Raw genomic sequence first — 17,447 nt, 5'->3', positions numbered from 1 at the left:
TACATATATATTATACATACATGACACACACATGCCAAATTATTTTTTAGTAACAAAGTTTGGAAAACACTGCTATCCTGCTAAACCTGACACTAATATAAACCTCAAAACTGAGTGCACATCCTCTCCCCAGAAACAACAGCTGCTGTCTAAATGCACCATTCCTATTGATTCATGTTGATGGCATTGTTTTTCCGTCCGTTGGAATAAATGCAGTGCACTGATAGGATTCCTGCATCCCCAGCGGTGCCCTGTGGTTATATCGGAGGAACCGGGCCTGTGGAATCACAGAGAATGAGTAGATATCTTAGCTTTGAATTCCCCACCATGTTGTAGCAGTATATTTCACTTTGTTTTTGCCTAAAGTAGTTACATAATTAATTTCCTCACCACTGAGCCTACATGGGAGCTACTATTAGTAAATACTTATGGGTGAATATAATCAAAATTGTTAGCTACAATAAACTCCATCCAGTGTATTCCTATGGTAGTCAGTGAAGTAGGTTGACTTTTACATCAGTGGTGCTCCACACAAGCTGATTATTACAGAACAAAGAAAAGCAAAAAAGAATATTTGGACAGATAGATTGATGTCTTCCCATTATTTTGTTAATAGGAAAAGCATGAACATAGTACAAAGTCCAAAAGGGACAAAAGAGTAAGGATGAACAAATATTTCTTCCCTCAATGTCCCCCAAACATTATTTCCTTCTCCAAAAATCAATTTGTGTGTGTGTGTATGTGTGTGCATTTAGTAATAAAAATATTCAGTTTGCAAGGCTAGAACTTAAAATGTAATTATCTGAGTGCTAGGTTTATAGGAGATTTTTTAAAAATCTTTTTATTTCTGAATTTTCCAATTAGTCTTCAGTAAGCATGTATTATGATCAGAGAAAAAAATGTTAGTTTTACAAGTAAATCTTTTTTAATTTAAAACTACCTCAGCGATCTCATAGCTGCTTTGTGATTTAATGAAAACAAAACAAAACAAACACAACATAGAACTAACTTTATCCTCAACTTAAAAATACTTATCAGTCTGTGGACACATTTTTCAGACAATTATAATCAATTTTGTATCCATTCACATTAAAATTTCTGCCACTGGAAAAGATATATAAAACCCGATTAGCAGCTTGAACCCTGAGACCTAGTGAAACTCACTGTGAGTCACTGAAGACAGGTAATTTGCTCAGGAATCTTCTTTAAAATTTCATCATATTTGTATCATGACTCCACATGTCTATCAAACTATATTAAAATTAAGTGTAACAAAAGGCTGCAGAATTAAATCCAGTCCAGCTTAACTCCTTGATTTAGTAATTAAACAATAACAAGCTAAATTTGTCCTTCCACCTAATACTTTATGATGCTGTGAATGATCTAAATGGATAAATAGACAAATGCACCTTCCAGCAACTGATGTCAGAAAATGTCACAGTCCTGGCTTGCTGAAAAGACATATACAGGAACATGACCCTGATCTAGAGGTTACCTTTCTAGCAACTTCAGTCTCTGGAACAGAACTCCAAATCCAGCAGGTGAGACGGGAAGGACCTCTGAGTAGCTAAAGTCCCTGCATTAAGAAGAGCCTTTCTTAGGCTCTGATTCTGATTGAATATCTAATTTCCAAAGGTCCAAGTACATGGTTTCCTTGCCTTCAGCAGATTAGAAACAGCAGGAGAATGAAGAAGCTATTGGAGATAGAGGAAGGGAGGGGTTGGAAGGGGAAATGACTTTCTTCAGTTCATTCCTGTGTGTGTAAATGGATTAGCTGACAACAACAAAGGAGGGGAAAGAAAAGTTGACAAGCATTCCCAGAGGTTATAAATGCTTAAGACAATCTTCATCATTCCTGGTGATGACTTTTGGGAAAAAGTGTTTTACTATGTTCAGTGCCTTTATTTTAGGTGGAAATTTTCATGTGGTTTGCTGGCAAAAGTGGTGGTCTCTAGGGAAGAAATGACCACTGAGGTGGTAAGAGGAGACTCAGGATTCACTCACGCTTTTTCATATTTTAAGACTTTACAAATGAAGTCTGTGAAAAGAAAACTGTTTAAATTAAAAATATTGAAGACCTAAATCATAAAACGCCTAGAAGAACACAGAGTGGGTAAGCTCCTTGACACTGATCTTGACAATGATATTTTTGGATTTGACAACAAAGGTAACAAAAGTAAAATTAAACAAGTGGGACGACATCAAACCAAAAAGCTTTTACACAGCAAAGGAAACAACCAGCAAAATGAAAAGGCAATCTATGGAATGGGAGAAAATACTTGCAAATCATATATCTGATTAAGGCTTAATAGCCAAACTATATACAGCATTCTTCAATAACAAAAAAATAAACAATCTGGTTTAAAAATGGGCAGAGGAATTGAATAGACATTTTTCAAATCAGACATATAAATGGTCAAAAGGTACATGAAAAGAGGCTCAACATCTCTAATCATCAGGGAAATGCAAATTAAAACCCTAGTGAGATATTCCTCACATGTGTTAGGATGGCTGTTATCAAAAAGATAAGAGATAAGTTGGTGAGAATGTGGAGAAAAGAGAACCTCTGTGCAGTGTTGGTGGGAATGTAAATTGGTGCAGCCACTATGGAAAACAGTATGGAGGTTCATCAGAAAATTAAAAACAGAGCTACCATATAATCCAGCAATTCCACTTCTGGGTATATATATCCAAAGGAAACAAAATCATCTCAAAGAGAATATCTGCACCCCCACGTTCATTTCAGCATTATTCACAATAGCCAAAATAGATTGGGAGAAGGGAGTTATCACTTTGTGAGGGGTGAAATGTCTAACTATTATATTTTTTGTACACCTGAAACTAATTTAAAAAAAAAAACTACCTTTAAATAAACATTTACAAACTAAAAAAAAAAAAAAAAAAAAAAAAAAAAATCAATAACCAAGACATGGAAACAACCTAACTGTCCACTAATGGATGAATGGATAAGTAAATGTAAATATATATATATATATATATATATAAATGTAAATATATTTATATGTGTGTGTGTGTGGGTGTACATATATATATACATACACCCACACACACACAATCCCTCCCTTCCTCTCTTTCTCTATATATGGAATAATATACACACATATATGGAATATTATTCAGCCATAAAAAGAAGGCAGTCCTACCATTTGTGACAACATGGATGGAACTTGAGGGCGTTATGCTACGTGAAGTCATAGAAAAAGACAAATATTATATGATCTCACTTATATATGGAATCTTAAAGAAAAGGAACTCTTAGAAACGGGACAGATTGGTGGTTGTCAGATGCAGGTGGGTGGGGGTGGGTCAAACGGGTGAAGGTGGTCTAAAGGTACAAACTTCCAGCTATAAAATAAATAAGTTCTGGGAACGTAATGTACAGTATGGTGACTATAGCAGACAATATTGTATTGTATATTCGAAAGTTGCTAAGAGAGTAGATCTTAAAAGTTCTCATCACAGAAAAACAATTATAGCTATGTCAGGTGATGGATGTTAAAACTAAACTTACTGTGGTGATCATTCTGCAATACATACATATATGAAATTATGTCATATACACTTCAAACTAATACAATGTTGTATATCAATTATATTATATCATATGTTATATAATTATTTCAATGTTATATGTCAATAAAATGGGGAAAATTTTAAAAGATAAAAAAAATATTGTATCTCAATGAGAAAAACCACATTGAGTTATCACTGCATACCAATCAGAATGGCTAAAATAAAAAATAGTGTCAATGTCCTATGCAGGTGAGGATGAAGAGAAATGGATGATGGTACATTGCTGGTAGGAATGTAAGATGATATAGCCCCTCTGGAAAACAGTTTGGCTGTGTCTTAAAAAACTAAACATGCACCTATCATAAGACCCAGTAATTACACTCCTGGGCATTTATCCCAGAGAAATGAAGACTTAAATCCACACAAAAACCTGTACATGAATGTTTGTAGCAGCTTTGTGGATAATACCCAAAACTCAATACAACCCAGATGTCCTTCAACTGGCGAACAGTTAAACAAGCTGTAGTGGATCTGTACCATGGAATACTATTCCACAATAGAAAGGAATAAACTATTGATATTCACAACTGGGATAAACATTCAGAGAATTATGCTGAGTGAAAAAAAAAGCCAGTCCCAAAAGGTTACCTACTGTATGATTGATTCCATTTGTATAACATTCTCGAAATGACAAAATTATGGAAATGAAGAACAGATGAGTGATTGCCAAGGGTTGAGAAGGGCGTGGGATAAGAGAGAAGAGTGTGTGTCTATCCAGGAGCAAGATAGGCATCCTCCTGCTGATGGAACTGTTCAGTTTCTTGGCTGCGTCAGTGTCAATGATTGCACTACGGTTTACAAGATGCCACCATTGGGAGAAACTGGGTAAAGGGTACACATCTCTCTGAATTATTTCATGACTGCATGTCAATCTATAATGATCTCAAAATAAAAGGTGTACTTAAAGAAAAAATTAAAGCCAAAAGATATTGTGAGAGTTTTGTGCTTAAATAGATATTATCTATTTTTTAAAAATCACTTGTGGTGAGACCTATCCTTCTTACCCAAGATTAACTAAGGCATCACCACTTACAAACTCCACAGTCTCTCATATTGTGGCTGGCAGTACTTGAATTGTGGTGAACTATCATTTAGTTTTTAGTTCTGATATAAAGAGCAGTGCTTCATTCCTCTCCTACCTCAACTGCTACAATCCCATAGCTTCCCCCACGTCCAGTTTTTGCTACCATTTGGGCATATGGTTGCTTCCATCCATTTTTCTGCCTTCCTTAAAAAGAAAGGTTTTCATACTTGGAGAAACTCCACCAGAACCTCAGCTGGTATGTGAGAAAGTCACTTTTCTATGACAGGGTGCACATCAGGGTTGGTTAGATCATTTCACTTAGTTACCATAAAACCCTGCTGTGGCTCCCCTATATTCAGAAGGTGACAAGCAAGCATTTCAGTAGAAATCCGTTAGAATGCATCTCGTAATTACATGTCACTGAGTACACCATGAGTCAAATCACAGACACTGAAATGTAACTGCATATTCTTGAAATAGTTCAGCTGTGAGGTCTAGGGGCTGATTTATTTCTGGTTTCTCCAATTTAAGCCCTTGTGCCATAACCACGTAGTTACCACCCAGTTGAGAGTAGATGGGCAGCATGGTGAGAGAGAAAGAACTTTGGATAAGGAAATCTCTGAAATTGTAGGTAGAATGATGCTTACAATTTTTACTGTTCAAGGTTGCAAAGGATCTGGAAATACAAGCACTATATTACGAGCAGAAATGTCAGTAAGAGGATGATATAATGCAGTGGTCTTCAAACTTTTCTTCACTATACCCCCTAAACAATGCTGGAAAACTAGGTATACCTTTGCACATTTTCAAGTTGGTATCTATAACTTTTAATCATAAGTTTGAGTGGTTACAAATGATATATTCTGCATATTGTTAACATGGAATGTTTTAAAATAAAACTGTTATATCACTCTTTTTAAATGTATCCAACAGAAGCTAAGTACCACAGTAATTTGACACCATCATTCCTTTTTCAAAATAAACAAGCAGTTCTTTAACAGTCAGAATGTTAAATACTTCCCTTTCTCCAGGAACTATATTTACATTCCACTTCCCCTAAAGAAGTGTACCCAAATGTCATATATTTTTATGATATCATTTATTATTTGATCATCTCCTTGATTAACCTATCATATTTTCTGAGACAAAAATGCATAAGCAGATTTATTTTACAATTTAAAAAATAAAAAATATCCTGTGACCTTAAGGCTCCCAGTCTTAAAACATTCTTTGAGACTGTCATCATTACAATTATTAGTAACAAGATAAATATATATTATTGATCATTAAACATAAAACAGTAAAATATTATTGTAAATTATTTTCTTAATGAGATGGATGAGGATGGATTTTTAAGTATAATGTATTTTTATATATTTACATATATATGTAATTAGTTCAGCTATCCATCAATTAATATTACTTATTGCAAGAATGATCAGGTTTAGCATCAATATCATCCCTATTTCTCATTTTTATGAATGTAGGCATTGAGAAACCTTGTTCATATTAATAAGTAAATGGGGCTATCGGAGTTTTGTTATGACAATGTCCAGGGCTGATGAGAAGGAAAATCAGGACATATTTCTGGACTTATGGCTTCAGAGGGGGGCCTGGAATGACTCAATTGCCTATGAATGCAAACCTTATGTGAGGATTTCTATCCAGTCCACCTTTGCCAGGGAATTTTAAATTTGATTTTTAGAAGGGCTGGATTTGGCACTGTCATTCAATTCTTTACAGATCTTACTTCAAAAATTATTCTATGGGGACGTTGTGCACGTGTGGGGGCAGGGAGCATATGGGAGTGCTATACTTTCCGCTCAGTTTCGCTGTGAACATAAAACTACGCTAAAAAACAAAGTGCATTTTAAAAAAATTATTGTAATGATCTATCAGTGGTCAACTCAATTAGGTTTTTCTCCAAGTTTTATGGAAAGCCATAAATTGGAAACTACCTAACTTGTGAAATGATTTGTATCTCAGCTCTAAAAGGCTTTTGCTTTCTCAACACAAAACACAAATATTTCTAATTGTCCCTTCTCTTGGCCCTGGAGATTTTTACAACCAAGGGCAATGCCTTTCTTTCCTTTTTTAGAAGTGAGAGAGTACTAGTGTGAAAGGAGAGGTGGGAGCAGAGAAAACCCAGCGTGAAACCAGCTCTCACTCCATCTCAGGCAGATTCGGAAACTGATTCCCTCAAAACGCCACACTCTGTGGGTACCTACTATTTAAATATGTCTGGAGTAAGATGATTTAAGAACTACCTCAAAAACACAGAATTGTAATGTCAGACTTTTAATTATTTACTTGCTGTTTATCTGAAATTCAAATGCAAATGGCTGTCCAGTATCTATCTATCTAATCCAAATCATTCTTTTTAAGAGATGAGAAAAAATGAGACCTGGAAAGACTAAAGTACTGGAACAGGAAACAGGGTCTTTTATTTCTCCTTCTATCTAATTCTCACATGTAATTATTTCTTTCTCACCTCTCATCACAGAGTCCTTTACCTCTTCCCCCACATTTTTACCATCCTGCTTAGCTGAAGCAGAAACAACCATCAAAAAATGGGTGGACAACATTCACGAAAGGAGGACAGCTTTTGGAGGAAACCAGGACAAGGAAACGGGTTTGAGAGGAGCAGCGACAGTATGTAGTTACAGTGTGGGCAAAACATCTCTGTCCTGTCATCTCAAAAATAGAGGCTAAAAAAAGGAGAGGGGCAGAAGCCACTTTTTTCAGGGCAGAAACCAAACTTATATAATATAAAATTTGTGAATATTCTCCTTTACAGTCTAGCCTACAGAAGCATAATAAAAAATATTATTCAAGATATTGAATTCAAAAATATTATTCAGATAGCTACATATCTGATATTTGGTGCTCTCCTGAGCTGTTCCCTAGGAAAAATACCTACCAAGCCTTTTGTTTGTTCTTTCCCCTTCAGTTGCTATTTACTACCACTGCCCTCTCTCACTCCCCTCTCGTCTCCCAGGCACCAAAAATAATTTTAATTTCAAGCCTTTTTTTGGCCTTCCGTGGGTGTGGGAGGACCTCCCTTAGGAATCGTTCTGGATCTAGTCTGCTCCATCTGTAACTTGGCAAAATCTCTGCACCCCGCCCCCACCTCCTTTTCTTAATACATGGGGAGTTCGGGTTCTCCTCACAAAGAACCTTCTCTACTTAATCCTTGGATAACTAAAGTGAAAGGAGCCCCCAGGCACCCCTGTAGGTCTGCAGTCTCCACTTACCCTGCTAGTGGAAGAACAGGGCTCCCTGCCCGAAGGAGACAGCGTCCAAGGACAAGGTGACTGCGAGAAGGAAGAAGGCCAGAGCTGTGCTCTTCGGTTCAGGAGGCCCAAGGCAAGTTCCTGTTTCAAAGACAGAGTTTTAAAAACTGATTAAGTTGAGGTGTGTGTGTGTGCCCCTCTCCCTAATTCACCACGTGATCCCCTTGACCTCCCTTTGTGGGACAACTGATCAGCCTTTCTGAAAATCTCTCTTGACTTCACTCCCCCCACACCAACCCCCTCCCCCCCTCGCCCACACTCTGTCAAAATGGCCATTCCTTAGCTACTGTCTTAATACTCTGGTAAATTTTTGTTTTTGACAAGAAAAATGAAAGGGGAAAAAGAAAAACGAGAAAGAGAAAAAGGGCTGGACACCTAAGAGTTTCGTGTGGTTTGAGTCGATTGTAGTTCAAGGTTTTCCTGACTTGCTCTCCTCTTGTCCTTTCCATGCTGAAGACAGTGCTTAAAAACACTGCTGATTAACTGTGGAACTTATCTTCTTCCCCTACTATTACCTGAGATGCTATCCTTAGATTAGGAGTTGGGAGGGAGGAAGTAAAAGGGGTGATGCCCAAGGAGGCAGAGCCAGTTTCAGGCAGGATCTACTGTGCCAGCCAGAGCTCTGCCTCCAGTACTGCAGACTAGAGCACCGAGCCAGGGAGAGTGTGCCCCTCGGTACCTGGCCAAAGAGGCACCAAAGAAAGGTCTCACCTCTCAGTTTTCATAGTACTTGTATGTTCCTCTATTTTGGCAGTTTCCTTGTATTCAAATGGGTGTAATAATGTGAAACACACAATGTTATTGTAAGGAATAAATAAAATGAAAGTGCCAAGAATAGCATCTGATATACAGCAGACACTAAAGTTTTTTGAGCATAAAGAATGCTTATCTCATTATGTTGTATTTGTTTACCCATTTGTCTTCCCTGCTGGATTCTGAACATCTGACTCATTTTTTTATCCCCTTTACCTATGACAGTCTTGGAATTTAGTGGACACTCGACACATATATTTCAACTAATTCATCAATTAATTAATATCTGGTCCCACCCTCAACTTCGCCCCATTTCCCTTGCTGGTCAAGAGTGTAGTCTTTGCCCTCTCTCAATATGTTCCCTGGATCAAGTTTCTGGAACCTTCCATCAAGGGCCATCAAGCACTTGAGGAAATCCTCCAACATTAAAAAAAAAAAGACCAAGACAAACAGATGGGGGTATATGGGGGGAACTTGGAAGAAACAGAGAGAACAAAATTACTATCATACTGGGTAAAAGAAGATACTGTGTTCATTGTTTAATAATTGTCATTTTTTTAAAAAAGGATGCTTTTTGAAGAGAAAAAGAACATTAAGAGAAGAAGAAAGAACTCATGGAGATGACAAATCTGTTGACAAAAAATAATTTACCAGGAGGGTTAATATATAAAGTTGAGGAAATCTACCAGAAAGTAAAACAGAAAAACAAAAAGTTAGAAAGTAGGAAAGATAAAAACAATTAGCTATAAACCCAGGAGGCTCAATATCTGCTAAATAAAAGTTGCAAAAAGAGAAAACAGAAACTGATTCACAATAGAATCCCAGACTGAAGTACATCAGTTTCCAAATTAAAAGGGCCAATGAGTATGCGACACAGTGAATGAAAAACAGACCCACATCAAGACACATCACTATGAAATTTTAGAACTTCAGATATAAAAAGAAGATCCCAAAAGCTTCCAGAAAGAAAGAAATAGGTCCTACTCAGAGATGTCAAGGAATCAGAATGACATCTGAACAGCAGTACTGGAATTTAAAGCACAAAGAGATCAAGGCCTTCCAACAACCTCGAAAAAGAAAAATGATTTATAATTGATCCTTCTATACCCAACCAAAGTATAAATCAATCATGAAGAAAGAATAAAGATATTCTTCAGGCATACATTGTCTCAAAAAAGTCACCCATTCTCAAGAAGCGACTGGAAGATGTGTTCCTCTAAAACAAGGGAGGAGACAGATTAAGAAGCTCCCTGGAAAGTGTAGGCCCAACACAGAAGAGAAGTGGAGGGGATTCTCAGGATGAAGATGAAGGGTAGTTTCAAAATAATAGTTGTACATCCCACCTAGGGAAAAAGCAGTCCATATCAGAGCTGGAGGACCGAGAAATTCAGGATTGCTGGATCTTGAGAGATATCCAAAGAAAAAAATAAAAAACTGGGAGATCACCTGATGTGTTTGAAAGCATTGGGAAGAATTTTATAATTCGTAACTCTTATGAATTATAAAATTATATTCTTAATTATAAAATTAAGAATTTCATACTTCTTAAAATTTTATAATTTATAAAGTTGAAAGATGAATTAATGACAGATACATAGAAAACCAATTAAACAACAATAACAACAATTATGAGGCAGTTATTAACTCCAAGAAAAACAAAAAGTTATATAGGAAAGAAAAAATGATCACAATGTGCTACATGGCTCTTCTCTGAACAATGTTTACATAAATACTAATGTAAACATTAACCATTGATTTGATTTTTAAAAAGTGTCACGTAACCTGAAGGAAGAGACTTAAAATCTCATATTCCATAATAAGATGTCCATAGAAGGAAAAATCAGAAACTAGCAGCATAAACCTGGTATATGAAACCAAGAAGGTAAAAAGCTAAGACACAGCTGAGTTTAAAGTGAGCACTTCTCAGGTGAGGGCAGCAATTGAAGCAAAGAGCTATTTTTGTCACAAGCCTTACAGTACCATTTGCTCTTTTACACTGTGTGCATCTGTTGCTTGGATAATGATAACTTGAAACTTGACAAAACAGGCATTGTGAGTTCTGCTCCTAGTTCCCTCCCTCCCATGCTAAAGGATCTCAGTTCATTGCATGTCAAATGAGGGTCCAGTGTTTCCCGGCTCCCCCTTTCCCTAAGTGAGGGGCTAGTCAGAGCCCAGTCGGTGGAGTCTCTCTTCTCGTCCTTCAAACTCTTCATACTAGATATCTACCCCTTTCCCACAATAATTATACTATTTATTCAACAACTAGAGTAAACTGGAGGAGATTTGGGGACAGCTTTATGGAGCTTGGGGGAAGTTTTTATTACATTTTCTTTTATATAAGATGATGATAAGATGCCAAGAGTAACGGCAGTATTGGGAAGCCTAGTCTCTACCACCTGTTTGACCATTTGATAACATCATGCTCTGCTCTCTGAAAGTCCTTATATTCTAAACCTGATTGAATATTTTGGCTTTTCTCTCCAAACCAGTTGAAAACTGTCTGATGGTATAGACCATAACTAATATGTTTTTTGTTTGTTTGTTTGGTTGGTTTTGTTTGTTGTGCGTGCATTCCCCACTGCGTGTGACAGGGGCTTCTTAACTACCAGCTGAGCAAGCAGGGGAGGCCTGTCCCATCTTGGTGAGAGGTCCTGCAGTACACGTGTCCCTAATGGAGACATATTTGTTTTAAAAGAACAAAAAGAGCAGGATGATGATGGGGAGTTTTCATCAAGGGGCCTGAGGAACTGCTTAAGTGGTTCTCTGTTTCTACTTTTTGCTGGTTACTTTGTCCAGTTCCTGGAGACATCACTGGGTTAGGAACCAGAAAACACCAAGACTTTCACTGTACTCAGCCACTAACATGCTGGGGTGCCTTGGGAAAGTCATGTAGGATCATTTAGCCTCACTTGTCTCCCCCCATAAGATAAAAGCATTAGACCAGCTGACTGCTTGAGGTGCTTCTAGTGCTAAAATTGTGGGAGTCCTGACTGTTTACAAATAAGTAGACACACTGACAAGGCTGCTGGGGCCCCATGCTGCCCTGCGGAAAGAGAATGACCTGAATGGTAAGAGGTTGTTAAATATGGAGAGAACAAGGAATAATAGACAGTACCAGATGGCAGAGGGCCGAGCCAGGCAACAGATGTGAAAAGGGAAGTAAAATGATGTATAAGTAAACTGTAGGTGGAATAATTCATGAAGAAAAGAGCATCTCCGCCCATTTTACTTCAGGTGACTTTGGTAAAAAGGTGCCGTTCACCTGCACAGGTTTGAGCAAAACTCAGTAATTCCAGAAAATAGTAATGAAGTTATTTCCATCAGAGGCACTGATTTCAAAGAGAATCACTGGTAACTATGTGGGGGGAAAGCCAGTGAGCATTTGGTGTCGGGACTGGGAGGGGTTGAGGTGGGAGGAAGGGAAATCTGGAAAGCAGTTGTATAATTACCATTTATGGAGAACTGGTTACGGCATTTAGTCTGCACAGAACACTTGTAAACACCTCATCTTTGGAGAAGGCCCCCTCCCCCTACCATTACTCTCTGGGAAGTGTGCCTTCTCCTTCCCCAACTCTGGTTCCAGAGGGAAGTTATCAAGTTCTTCTGTAACCCTGCCTCCCTGTTACTGTCAGTTGGTCACAAATGGAGACCTGCTCTAATTTGAACCCATCACGATGTCCCACTCACCTGTTTTAGTTGACTGGTGTCCGTGACCCAAGTCTGGCCAATTAGTCAGATTATCTGGGCTATTTCAATTTAGGGCTGGGAAAATAAATCCAGCGCCTCTTGTGTGTGTCAAAGTTGGGTGTGAGACAACCTATGGCTGGTGGAGAAAGTTGCTCTGAGAGAATGAAGTCCCCACACAGGAAAAAACAGAAAAGCTTATGGAGAAAACAAACCAACCAACAAACAAATAAAACCCTAAAAGGAAAAAAAGCCGATTATAGTATTATTTTTAGAAAATTATTGTTTATATTCTCCTTTCTTTGTTAATGGGTTTAAACTATTATTTGAGATATACCTTATATATATACTGTATATATAAGGTATAACATTTATAAGGTATATATAAGGTATAACAAACAGGTAAAAGAGAGAATTATATAAATGGGCCTATACACTTCAACAGAATGTACTCCCACAAAGTAGACTTCAGAAAGAAACATACTGTATTGTTTAGACCGAGGATTTGGTTCTGGGTCTCAAGTGCACATAGTACATCAATAAATTCCTGCCCAAATGTTCAAAGCAGCAGGTAAAACACTGATCTGTACTCCATTCCTTTGTCGGCCCACTGAGTGACTGAAACCTTTTGCTCTTTTCTCAGAGAGGCCAGGCAAGGGAAAGAGTGTCTCACGTGGCCCTCTGGAAACTCTTTCTTGAGTTTTGGCCTCATGGGTGCGTGCACAGCCAGCAGTGGGGCACCATCCCCATGAAGTCCCGGGGAAGGCCCCACATGGAGACACGTCCTCAGGAAGAATTAACGCTCGTCTCGCTTCTCCCATTCACACACATACCTTTTCCTTTCCCAGTTTAACTGATGTCTTTCCTTTGACTTCAATGACCATATGTGTTGACAACTCCTAAATATGTATCTGTAGCTTGGACCTTTCTCTTTCACTCTAGATTTCCATAGCTAATTGCCTCCTGGTCTCCTACCTCTGAATGTCCCAAACTTAATATATACAACTGACCTCATTGAGTATGCCTCATAAATCTCTCTCCCTCATTCCCTGTCTCTATAAAGGATAACCATCCACTTGGTTGCCCAAGCCAGAAACCTAAAATTCACTCTTACTCCTCCCTCTCTCACCACCCACACCCATTTAGTCATCAAGCCAGATCATTTCTCAAGCTTCACATCTCTAGTCCATCCCCTCTTCCCCATTTGCAGCCTTAATTCAGGCCCTTGTCATCTCTTGTTTGATGTATCATTCATTCATTCATTCATTCATTCATTCAGGGCCTAGGGACATGTTGGTGAAAAAGATAAGGATGACCCCTTCCCTCATAAGGATATTTCAGAGGATAAAAGAGAATGATTAAACAAGCAAAAGAATCACATGTTTACAATATATTGAAGAGATCGGAAGGACATAAGTGTCCTCTTGAAGAAGGTGAGATTACAACTGAGACTTCATAGTTGAGAAGGAGTCACAGGGAGAGCCAAGGACAAGCACTCTACGCAAGAGAAACAGCAAATAAATGCAAAGGTCCTGAGGTAGAAGGAACTCACCATGTCTGAGAAGCTGACAAACGACCCTGTGGCCTTTTGAGTATTCCCCTGAGAAGGCAGTGATACGTGATGGCGTGGAGAAGCAGGAGAGGCACTTCTGGGTGATGATGAGAAAGCTGGATTTTATATTAGTCTCTTGGAAGATTTTAAGCAGGAGAGTGAGTTGTCTTCCTGGGTCAACCCCTCAAATCCTTCCTCAATATGGCTTCCAGGTTGATCTTTCTATAACTAGAATCTGATTATGAGTCTCTGTGGTGTTAAAATTTTTCCATGACTCCCGTTTGCCTATAGAACAGCAGCCAAACGCCTTCACCTGGTCTGCAAGGCCCTTCGTGATCTTGCCCCATGTTTCTCTTTTATTTCTCCCTGTGCTTCCTACCCCTTTTACTTTGCCTATGCAAAGCGACTTCCAGATCCCCTGATGAATTCTGCTATTTCTCTGCTTTGTCTTTCCACATGATTTGTCTCTCCTGAGCACAGTGTTCACTACCCCATCATCAACCAAAAATCTACTTGTCTTTCAAGACAAATCTCAGACGTCATTTCATATAATCTTTCCTGATCACAGGCCCTAAGCAAAATGGACCATTCCCTGCTTGCGTCCTCAGTGTGCACTGGATAAACTTCTAGCATAAGCCCTTTAACACTTTAGGGCACTTCTCAGTTTACATGCCCCCATCCCCGTTCACACATGACCCTTTCTGACTCACATTTATTCCCTACCACTTAGCATAGATTTTTGAATACTTTATTATATAAAGAGAATGTGTTTTCCCCCGTTTTGCATATTTAGATTACACATGATAGTTCTGCCAAAGGAGTAGGAGCCCAGATGCTTGAAACTCAGTAAGCATTTTAATGGAAATGTCAGATGAGACTTACAGCAGATCTACCTGTCTTTGCACTGTTAGTGTCCCCACCAGTAGCTGCATCTACACGTTGGTCCTCGTCGGTAAGGATGGAATTGGGAAAGAACTTGAGCAGCTAAAAATATTTATGGGTGGAATCGGGTTGTTCTGAAACCTATTGACTTGTCAGACACATCTCAGCATCCCCAGCGTCCCCATCATCCAGTGTCTCTGCAGAGACTCAGTGCTCACCACTAACAGATGGTACAAAGAGATCCACTGGCTGGTTGATGTGGGAGATGGAACTCGTCACTTTAGAGTTTCCTGCTAAGTGCTCAGCACTGTGGAGTGTAGGCTGGGAAGAATACAGAAGTAAATAGCTCATTCCCTTTATCTGAGGAAGGGAGATCGTGACTATAGCTATAGAAAGCACTAATTGATGTTTGTCACTGATTCACAAGACATAATTAGAAAGCAACCTAGGACGATATAAACAAGTGTTGGCTAGTGTGTTACAGGAAGTAAGTGCTGTGGATTTTTATTCGGCTTCTCTTGACCTTGATGTTGAAGGTCAATGTATGGCTTCTACCAGCTTGTGTCTATTTATCCTGGGCTGGGCCACAAGTGAGGTTGAATTGAAAGAGCATCAGGCAATGACTGCCAAATGCTCAGAGTCGTGTCTCTGCTGCTTATTCAAAGTGCTTGCCATGTACTGTGAAATGCATTCGGAACGCATGCCTGTCTTGCGTTTTCAGCAGCTGCATCTCAGAAGTGAGACAAAATTGACGTGGGGCGCAAAGAGGTGTCAAGGTTTGCTGAGCCCTGGAAAGAATATATATGGGATGAGCACTATCTGTGTGTTCTGCTGTCCAGGGTCAAGAGAACTGTTGTCACTGATTACGTTTTTATGAGTTCTCACTGAAAAAAGTCATAATGGGACACCCAGAGCCATGTGCTCTTCATGAAGAAGACCAATGGTAGTAAATTTTCTTGCTCCCCAAACAGCTTGCAGCTGCAGCAGCTCATCCAGAGGCTTTGCCAAGAAGACATCATTGCCTGGGCCAGGATCACAAACAGCAGTACTTAAGAGAGGGCAGCTGGCTGGAGCTCATGTGAGATGTAATCATTACGAATTTTTGAAGAAAGATTTGAAAACTTTAAATCAAACCACAAATTATGATGCGTCACCCTTCCATAAATTTTAATTGTGGTGACTTCATTTGGTCTTAAGCAGCAAACAATATGCAACTTCTCAGTGAAATTTATAGTCAGTGTATCTCCTCACTTAATGGTACAAATTTGCAGTTGATTATTTTTTATTTTTATTTTTTTTAGCTTTCCGTACACTTATTTTATGGCTCACCAATCTAATTTGACACATATGACATGATGTCTTCAGAGCAGGGACCTGTGCAATGCACTGTACTAAATAAACTTGTACTAAATATCCGTTGCTTGACTGACACATTGAATTTTAGCTTTTTGGATCACAGCAAGACATTCCATATTGATTAAATATCACCTATTATAGAGTCCATATTCACATAGCTCCAATTGCACACAAAAACTCCTTTACAGCTATTTTTAGCTGGCTTTTGACCTCTAAATCTCTTATGACAAGAGAGTTTCTTGTATTCTCATTTGCTTGATCATAATCTTCTTTAATCATGTTTCAGCAGAGGTTGAACCTGTGTCCTCAAAAGCTAAGAAGGAATTTCATCCTCTAGCTCTTCTCTGTGGATAAGAATTGGCACAATTTGTCGATTCTATTGTGTGCCCAACACAATACCCTGTCTCCCACACAGGTTCCAGGTGAGGTGTGGGGAAGGGCAGGCAGTCTGTGTTCCAAAGCTGTCCTGTGAACATCAGCTGTAAACACAAACTCACTCTGGTACTAAGAGCCTACACCTTGGTTTAAAAAGTAAAACAAAGATGTGAATACAGCTTGGTGTTAATAGTATGTGTGACCGTGTCCCACTTATCTGATTCGTTTTTTTTTGGTGAACCGCTAACATCAGCCACATCACCCTGAGAAACTCAGGTCTTTGCCTTCTAATATCGGCTTAGTAGTAGCCTTTAGTCCCAGCGGTGCAGCCAAATGTTCACAAAGTTTCACTTAAATAGGACCTAAAGACTCAATAATTGAAGATAAAATTAGACAGATCCAAAAATTATGTACCCCAAATTCTTCTTTTGTTATTTGGCGTCTCCCCACCCCCATCTTCTATATTTAAAATGTTTGAGAGTGCATGTGCGCCAGATGACTCATCCAAGCTGCTCTGGAAGTTGTCGCCGCTGGTGACAGTAAAGCTGATCTACCCTCTGCCCGGCCCTCTGTCTGGTGAAAATGCAGACTATCCGTCTGTGGCACTGCTACCATTGTGCTGTGGCCTTCTTTATTCAGGTACAATGCTCTTAGGCAACTTGGTCTCACGCGAAGCTTTTCATCTGATCACATTTCCTCGTTTCCATCTGCCTGTGCCACCCAAAGTGGGCGTGCCCTAAAAGAAGGTGAGGACCCACAGGTCTCCAGGGTCGTCAGAACCCACAAAACAGGCCCCTCCAACAAGTGGTCTCCTTGTTCTGCATAACCAAGGAGCCTAACCAAGTCTGCATAACCAAGGAGACTAGATACCTATTTCCCAGCTTTATCAGTGGAGCCCTCCTCTCTCTTCCTGCCTCGCTCAGATTCTCCTCTG

At 39.0% G+C, this 17,447-nt stretch overlaps 1 protein-coding gene across 1 annotated transcript in view; it reads right to left on the bottom strand.

Moving 5' to 3' along the window:
• PLEKHA2 (pleckstrin homology domain containing A2) overlaps nucleotides 1–7,998 on the bottom strand; it is a 69,533-nt gene extending 61,535 nt beyond the window's left edge. Inside the window, exon 1 of the mRNA XM_019748152.3 lies at nucleotides 7,873–7,998. The gene's annotated coding sequence lies outside the window, so the exon portion shown is untranslated. The remainder of the gene's footprint in view (nucleotides 1–7,872) is intronic.
• Between the last annotated feature and the right edge of the window lie 9,449 nt (nucleotides 7,999–17,447).

This window comes from Rhinolophus sinicus, chromosome 16 (genome assembly GCF_057876585.1).
Source record: "Rhinolophus sinicus isolate RSI-liver-muscle chromosome 16, RSI-T2T, whole genome shotgun sequence".
NCBI lineage: Eukaryota > Metazoa > Chordata > Mammalia > Chiroptera > Rhinolophidae > Rhinolophus > Rhinolophus sinicus.
The sequence above is the reverse complement of the archived record's forward strand: the minus strand, read 5'-3'. Positions and strand labels throughout refer to the sequence as shown.